This window comes from Mustela putorius, unplaced genomic scaffold (assembly GCF_011764305.1).
Source record: "Mustela putorius furo isolate JIRA1106 unplaced genomic scaffold, ASM1176430v1.1 tig00003834_pilon_pilon_pilon, whole genome shotgun sequence".
In the NCBI taxonomy this organism is placed as follows: domain Eukaryota; kingdom Metazoa; phylum Chordata; class Mammalia; order Carnivora; family Mustelidae; genus Mustela; species Mustela putorius.
In genome coordinates, this window is record NW_025421987.1 from 115,971,143 (window position 1) to 115,980,142 (window position 9,000).

Consider the following 9,000-nt stretch of genomic DNA (forward strand, 5'->3'; position numbering starts at 1 on the left):
TGGGGAAATGGAGGAGGATTGCTAGGCAGCCCTGAGGGCCTACTTGAAGTTTGTGGTCATAAATTTAAAGTGAGACCAGCCAGCACATTTATGTGTACTACAATATTAGGGTTTTAGATTGAAATAAAAATTTTTTATTGAATTCCCACTTCATCTTTTCTTGTTTACTGCCACCCAACATAATGTCTTCGGGCAATGAAGAAAGGATTTTATTTACATGAAAATTGGATGATAAAATTAAGCAGTCCACATCCACTGTTCTTTTTGGAAGCAAACAGACTGTACTTAAACTAATTTCTTTGCTTCAGTTGAAGAGTTTTTCCATGCATTACTTCTTCTAGAGATGTGCATGTTAACAGACTTTCATTTTATGTTTTGAGAAGTAACTTTTTATATTGTGTAAATCACAATATTCATTATGTAGAATGTGAGAGTCAGTTAAAAATATAAGGAAATAAAAATCAGTCTTCCTATCAGCCAGTGATAATCACTATAATGTTTTAGTATATTTCTTTTTTGGACTGTCTAGGTAAATAGATTTATTTCTCTCCCAGTGGGACCACCCTTTAAAAAGTTTTATTATCTACTTTTTAAAATGAAATAATATATATTCTAAATGCCTTTCAATGTCATTCTCCTAAAATATCATTTATAATGAATTCTTTTGTGTGTGCTTTCTTAATATAACTGACAAATTGATTCTAAAGTTCGATGGAAGAGGAAAAATATAAGAGTACCTAAGAATATTTTGAAAAAAGAGGAAAACAACAATAAAAAGTTCATGTCTTATAGCCTGGCAATACTGTTTCTAAGATATATATTTTATAAAAATATTAGCATTTTTGCAAAATGACATTTGTATGGGGAGCTTACTGAAGTATTTTTTTCTAATATTTCACATTTGGAAATCACTCAAATATTTTTCAGTAGGTGAACAGCTAAATAAATGATGATACATTTAATTTAAAAATAAGGTTTCCAAGACATATTATCCAGTGGGAAAAATCATCAAATAATAGGTACAATACTTTTTTATGAAAATGAAATAAACAACAACAAAACTTTCTATATTTAAATGCATATAAATGAAGGTCCATAGCTAACACCAAACCAATAACAATGATTATCTCTGGGAGAAGAAATGAGATTTGGGGAAGGACAAATAGAGCAATTATGTGAGAAATTTTTGCATTTTTTACTCTGTATATTTGCGATTGGTTTATGTTTTAATATTGAAAATGTGGCTATGCATTATTTATTGGTTATCATTTATGTATATATTTTTATAAAAATATATAACACATTTTATAAAATACCAAAATGAAAGTATTAAAAGCAGAACTTATTAACAAATTTTTGGAGCCTGTTATACCTAACTTTATCTGAGATATGTATATTTATGGATGGGAGCAGTTGAGGTTTCATTAAATAAATGAATTTTAAATTGGGAGGCAAAGGATTAACATGTGTTAGATAAAAACATCAGAGATGCAAGAAGCAAGTTGTATGAACGCTCACAGGTAAAAAGATGCACGGCATGTTTGAGGAACAGAATAAACATATGGCTAAAACATAGAGGTCAGTGAAAAGAATAACATAGGGAAAGATGGGGAGATTATCGGAGTTAAGATCCTGAAGGGGCCTTGTAATCCATGCTGGGATTTGGAGATTATATTAGAGAGCAGTAATTAAAGAGCGCTTAAATTCAAGAGTGACATGGTCAGATTTACATTTAAAAAACTCATATGTTCTTGAGAATGGACACAGTATATTTGGATAAGAAAGATCTATTCATACATAGTGTTCCAAGTGACACAAGACACTAAATTGAGCAGGTATTGTAGCAGTGAGTATGGAGACAATAGGATTGACTTGAGGAATATCTATGAAGAGGAATTTATAGGAATTGCTGGTAGGTTGGACATTAAGGTAGGACAAAAAGTCAAGCTTTATGCTTTAAAAAAGAGACACTTATAAAACAAACACATGGAAAGGTCAAAAGTAAAATAATGAAAAAGTATAGATCAGGCAAGTACCAAGCATCTAGATATTCAAGAACTTCTATAAATCAATAAGAAAAAAAAACACATTTTATTTATACATTTATTTTTCTGACTTTCTTGAGATACTATTGACATACGATATGTAACTTTAAGTTGTACAGTGTGATACACATGTACATACTGCAAAACAATTACCACAATAAAGTTAGTTAACACCTCCATCCATTCACATAGTTATAATTGAGATGCATGTAAGATCTTTCTTAACAACTTTCAAGTATATAATTACTTATTGTTAATTATAGTCACTATGCTGCACATCAGATCTCCAGAAATTACTCATCTTATACCAGGAAGTTTGTATCCTTTGACCAACATCTCCCTATTTCCCCTTTCTCTATCCCTTGACAACCACTGTTCTCTCTTTTTCTATGAATTCAGCCTTTTTAGATTTCACATATATGTGGGAATTATGTGTGTATGTGCATGTGTGTATGTGTATTTGTCTCTCTGACCTATTTCACTTAGCATAATGCTCATAAGGTCCATCCATGTTGTTACAAAAGGCACAATTTCCTTCTTTTTTTTCTTTTTTTATGCATAGCTAAATAATATTCCTTTGTGTGTTTTATGCCATGTTTTCTTCATCCATTTATCCTTCAATAACATGTAGGTGGTTCCCATGTCTTGGTTGTTGTGACTAATGCAACAATGAACATGGGAATTCAGATGTATTTTCAAGATAATGATTTCCTTTACTTTGGATATCTCTCATGTTCCTAGTGATCATTTAGATGTCTTGGGGGAAATGTCTATTCAAGTCTTCTGATCATTTTTTAATCAGATTTAAAAAAAATTTTTTTTAATTTTTTATATTTTTTCCTGTTGAGTTGTATGAGTTCCTTATCAGATATATGCTTTGTCAGTATTTTCCTACACTCCATGGGTTACCTTTTCATTTTGCTGAATGTTTCTTATGCTTTGCTAAAGCATTTTAGTTTTGATAGCCCTACTTATTTATTTTTACTTTTGTTGCTTATGCTTTTGGTCATATCCAAATAATAATTGCCAATACCAGGGCTCCTGGTTGGCTCAGTCAGTTAAATGTCTGCCTTCAGCTTGGGTCATGGTCCTGGGGTATTGGGATCAAGCCCCATGTCACACTCCCTGCTTAGCAGGGAGTCTGCTTTTCTCTCTCCCTGTGTCCCCTCCTCATGCTCTGTCTCAAATAAATAAATAAAATCTGTAAAAAAAAAAAATTGTCAATCCAAAATCAAGGAGTTTTTTTAAAACTACCTTTTCACCTAATACTGTTATAGTTTGGGGCCTTATATTTAAGTCTGAGTGGTATAAGATAGAGGTCTAATTTCATTTTTTTGAAGTAAATATCCAGTTTTCTCACCACCATTTATTTGAAGAGACTGTCCTTTCCCCATTGAGTATTCTTGGCAGCCTTGTCAAATATTTGTTGATCATATATCTGTGGGTTTATTTCTGGACTCTGAATTTCATCCCATTGATCTAGTCAGGTTTTCTGCTAATACCATACTGTTATGATCACTATAACTTTTCAATAAGTTTAAAATAAGGAATTGTCATGCCTTTAACTTTGTTCTTCTTTCTTAAGACTATTTTGTCCAGCCAGGTTTTTTGTTGTTCCATACAAATTTTAGGATTTTTGTTTTCTATTTCTGTGAGAAAATGCCATTGAAATTTGATAAGGATTGTACTGAATCTGTAGATCACCTTGGGTGGTATGGATATTTTAGTAATATGAAATTATTCTGATCTAGGAACATGAGATATCTTTCCAATTATTTGTGTCTTCTTCAATGCCTTTTATCAATGTCTTATTATTTTCGGTATACATATCTCTTACCTCTTTGGTTAAATTTATTCCTAAGTGTACTATTATTTGTGATGTTATCATAAATGAGATGGCTTTTTTTCTTTATTTTTCTCAGATAGCTCATTGTTAGTGTCTAGAACTGATCTTTAGATATTGATTTTGTGTCCCGTAATTTTGTTGAATTCATTTATTATTACTAATATTTTTTTGGTGGGGGATTTTCTATATAAAAGAAAATCTCTTCTGAAAACAAAACATTTTACTTCTTCCTTTCCAATTTAGATGTTTTTATTTCTTTATCTTGCCTATTCCAGATAGAACTTCCAGTACTACACTGAGAAAGGATAGTGAAAGTGGCATCCTTCTCTTGTTGCTGGTATTATAGGAAAATTTTCAAAATTTCACCACTGAGTATGATGTTAGCTATAAATTTGTTATGCATGGACTTTATATGTTCAAGTATGTTTCTTGTATATCCAAATCACTAGGAGTTTTTATAATAAAATGATGTTGAATTTGTCAAATGCCTTTTTATGCATCTATTGAAATGATCATTTAATTTTTCTCTTTCAATCTATTAATGTGGTGTTAAATTTAATATAGTGTTAAAATTAATCACATTTAATGATTTGCATATATGGAGCCATCCTTGCATCCCACGTGTAAATCACACTTGATCATGGTATGTGATCCTTTTAATGTGCTATTGAATTTGGTTTCCTAGTATTTTGTTGAGTTTTTTTTTTTTTTTTGGTAATTTTATTTTATTTTTTCAGTGTTCCAAGATTTGTTGTTTACGCACCACACCCAGTGCTCCATGCAATACATGCCCTCCTTAATACCCACCACCAGGCTTGTTGAGAAATTTTTGCATTTATAATCATCAGAAATAATGGCCTTTAGTTTTTTGTGGTGTCCAAATCTGGTTTGGGTATCCGGATAATGTTGGTCTCAAAATGATTCTGTGAGTACACCATTTTTTTTTTCTTTTTAAATTTTTAAAAAATTTTTTAAAATTTATTTTCAGCATAACAGTATTCATTGTTTTTGTACCACACAAAATAAAATAATAAATAATAATATATAATATATAATAATATATAATAATCTTCTAATATTGCTCCATGCAATCCGTGCCCTAATACCCACCACCTGATTCCCCCAACCGCCCACACCTCCCCACAACTTAAAACCCCTTCAGAGTCCACAGTCTCTCATGGTTCACCTTCCCTTCCAATTTACCCCAACTCCCTTCTCATAACTCCCCATGTTCACCATGCTATTTGTTATACTACACTAATAAGTGAAACCATATGATAATTGACTCTCTCTGCTTGACTTATTTCACTTAGCATAATCTCCTCCAGTCCCGTCCATGTTGCTACAAAAGTTGGGTATTCATCCTTTCTGATGGAGGCATAATACTCCATAGTGTATATGAACCACATCTTCCTTATCCATTCGTCCGTTGAAGGGCATCTTGGTTCTTTCCACAGTTTGGCGACCGTGGCCATTGCTGCTATAAACATTGGGGTACAGATGGCCCTTCTTTTCACGACATCTGTATCTTTGGGCTAAATACCCAGTAGTGCAATTGCAGGGTCATAGGGAAGTTCTATTTTTAATTTCTTGAGGAATCTCCACACTGTTCTCCAAAGAAGTTGCACCAACTTGCATTGCCACCAATAGTGTAAGAGGGTTCCCCTTTCTCCACATCCCCTCCAACACATGTTGTTTCCTGTCTTGCTAATTTTGGCCATTCTAACTGGTGTAAGGTGATCTCTCAATGTGGTTTTAATTTGAATCTCCCTGAGGGCTAGTGATGATGAACATTTTTTCATGTGTCTGATAGCCATTTGTATGTCTTCATTGGAGAAATGTCTGTTCGTATCTTCTGCCCATTTTTTGATATGACTATCTGTTTTGTGTGTGTTGAGTTTGAGGAGTTCTTTATAGATCCTGGATATCAAGCTTTTGTCTGTACTGCCATTTGCAAATATCTTCTCCCATTCCGTGGGTTGCCTCTTTGTTTTCTTGATTGTTTCCTTTGCTGTGCAAAAGCTTTTGATTTTTATGAAGTCCCAGAAGTTTATTTTGGCTTTTGTTTCCTTTGCCTTTGGAGACATATCTTGAAAGAAGTTTCTGTGGCTGATATCAAAGAGATTACTTCCTATGTTCTCCTCTAGGATTCTGATGGATTCCTGTCTCACGTTGAGGTCTTTTATCCATTTTGAGTTTATCTTTGTGTACTGTGTAAGAGAATGGTCGAGTTTCATTCTTCTACATATAGCTGTCCAGTTTTCCCAGCACCATTTATTGAAGAGACTGTGTTTTTTCCAATGTATATTTTTTCCTGTTTTGTCAAAGATTATTTGACCATAGAGTTGAGGGTCCATATCTGGGCTCTCTACTCTGTTCCACTAGTCTGTGTGTCTTGGTGATCACAGCTTTGTAGTAAAGCTTGAAATCGGGTAATGTGATGCCCCCAGTTTTATTTTTGTTTTTCAACATTTCCTTAGTGATTCGGGGTCTCTTCTGATTCCATACAAATTTTTGGATTATTTGCTCCAGCTCTTTGAAGAATACCAGTGGAATTTTGATCAGAATGGCATTAAAAGTATAGATTGCGTGCTTGCTTCGACAGCACATATACTAAAATTGGAACGATACAGAGAAGATTAGCATGGCCCCTGCGCAAGGATGACACGCAAATTCGTGAAGCATTCCATATTTTTTTGTGATCTCTGTCAAATAAATAAATAAAATATTAAAAAAAAGTATAGATTGCTCTAGGCAGTATAGACATTTTAACAATGTTTATTCTTCCCATCCAAGAGCATGGAATGGTCTTCCATCTTTTTGTGTCTTCTTCAATTTCTTTCATGAGTGTTCTGTAGTTCCTTGAGTACAGATCTTTTACCTCTTTGGTTAGGTTTATTCCCATGTATCTTATGGTTCTTGGTGCTATAGTAAATGGAATCGATTCTCTAATTTCCCTTTCTGTATTTTCATTGTTAGTGTATAAGAAAGCCACTGATTTCTGTACATTGATTTTGTATCCTGCCACGATACTGAATTGTTGTATGAGTTCCAGTAGTTTGGGGGTAGAGTCTTTTGGGTTGTCCATATAAACAATCATGTCATCTGTGAAGAGAGAGAGTTTGACTTCTTCATTACCAATTTGGATACCTTTTATTTCTCTTTTGTCTGATTGCTGTTGCTAAGACTTCTAATATTATGTTGAACAAGAGTGGTGAGAGTGGGCATCCTTGTCGTGTTCCTGATCTCAAAGGGAAGGCTGCAAGCTTTCTCCCATTGAGGATGATATTTACTGTGGGTCTTCCATAGATAGATTTTATGAAGTTCAGGAATGTTCCCTCTATCCCTATACTATGAAGCGTTTTAATCAGGAACAGATGCTGGATTTTGTCAAATGCTTTTTCTGCATCAATTGAGAGGACCATGTGGTTCTTCTCTCTTTTCTTATTAATTTGTTCTGTCACATTGATTGATTAGGGAATGTTGAACCATCCTTGTAGCCCAGGGATGAATCCCACCTGGTCATGGTGGATAATCTTTTTAATGTGCTGTTGGATCCTATTGGCTAGGATCTTGTTGAGAATCTTAGCATCCATTTTCATCAGTGATATTGGTCTGAAATTCTCCTTTTTGCTAGGGTCTTTGCCCTGTTTGGGGATCAGGGTAATGCTGGCTTCATAGAAAGAGTCTGAAGTTTTCCTTCTGCTTCAATTTTTTGAAACAGCTTCAGGAGAACAGGTGTTATTTCTTCTTTCAAAGTTTGGTAGAATTACTCAGGGAATCCGTCAGGTCCTGGGCTCTTGTTTTTTTGGATGTTTTTGATCACTGCTTCAATCTTGTTACTAGATATTGGTCTATTCAGGTTGTTGATTTCCTCCTGGTTCAATTTTGGGAGTTTATAGTTTTCCAGGAACGCATCCATTTCATCTAGGTTGCTAAGCTTATTGGCATCTAACTGTTGATAATAACTTCTGATGATTGTTTCTACTTCCTTGGTGTTAGTTGTGATCTCTCCCTTTTCATTCATAATTTTATTAATTTGGGCTTTCTCTCTTTTCTTTTGGATTAGTGTGGCCAATGGTTTATCGATCTTACTGATTCTTTCAAAAAACCAGCTTCTAGTTTCATTGATATGTTCTACTGTATCTCTCTGGTTTCTACCTCTGCTCTAATCTTGATTATTTCCCTTCTTATGTGTGGAGGTGGTTTGATTTGTTATTGATTCTCCAGTTCTTTAAGGTGTAGAGACAGCTTTTGTGTTCTGGATTTTTCAATTTTTTTGAGGGAGGCTTGGATAGCTATGTATTTCCCCCTTAGGACCGCCTTTGCTGTATCCCATAGGTTTTGGACTGAAGTGTCTTCATTCTCATTGGTTTCCATGAATTTTTCAGTTCTTCTTTGATCTCCTGGTTGATCCAAGCATTCTTAAGCAAGGTGGTCTTTAGCTTCCAGGTGTTTGAGTTCCTTCTGAACTTTTCCTTGTGATTGAGCTCCAGTTTCAAAGCATTGTGATCTGAGAATATGCAGGGAATAATCTCAGTCTTTTGGTATCAGTTGAGTCCTGATTTGTGACGCAGTATGTGGTCTATTCTTGAGAAGGTTCCATGTGCACTTGAGAAGTATTCTGTTGTTTTAGGGTGGAATGTTCTATATATATCTATGAGGTCCATCTGGTCCAATGTGTCAGTCAATGCTCTTGTTTCTTTATTGATTTTTCTGCTTCGATGATCTATTTCTGAGAGAGGTGTGTTAAGATCTCCTACTATTAATATATTCATGTCAATATGACTATCCTGATTAACAGTTTTTTTATGTAATTGGCTGCTCCCATATTGGAGGCATAGATATTTACAATTGTTAGATCATCTTGGTGGCTAGTCCCTTTAAGAATTATGTAGTGTCCTTCTTTATCTCTGACTACAGTCTTTAGTTTAAAATCTAATTTATCTGATATGAGAATTGCTACCCTAGCCTTCTTCTGAGGCCCATTGGCATGAAAGATGCTTCTCCATCCCTTCACTTTCAGTCTAGTTGTATCTTTAGGTTCAAAATGGGTCTCTTGTAGACAACATATGGATGGGCCTTGTTGTTTTATCCAATCTGCAACCC

General features: G+C 34.2%; 1 non-coding gene across 1 annotated transcript; it reads left to right on the forward strand.

The window, feature by feature from the left end:
* Positions 1-6,480: 6,480 nt before the first annotated feature.
* Positions 6,481-6,587, forward strand: LOC123394573. Its single transcript, XR_006609332.1, has one exon. It is a non-coding gene; the product is annotated as a U6 spliceosomal RNA (small nuclear RNA).
* Positions 6,588-9,000: the final 2,413 nt, after the last annotated feature.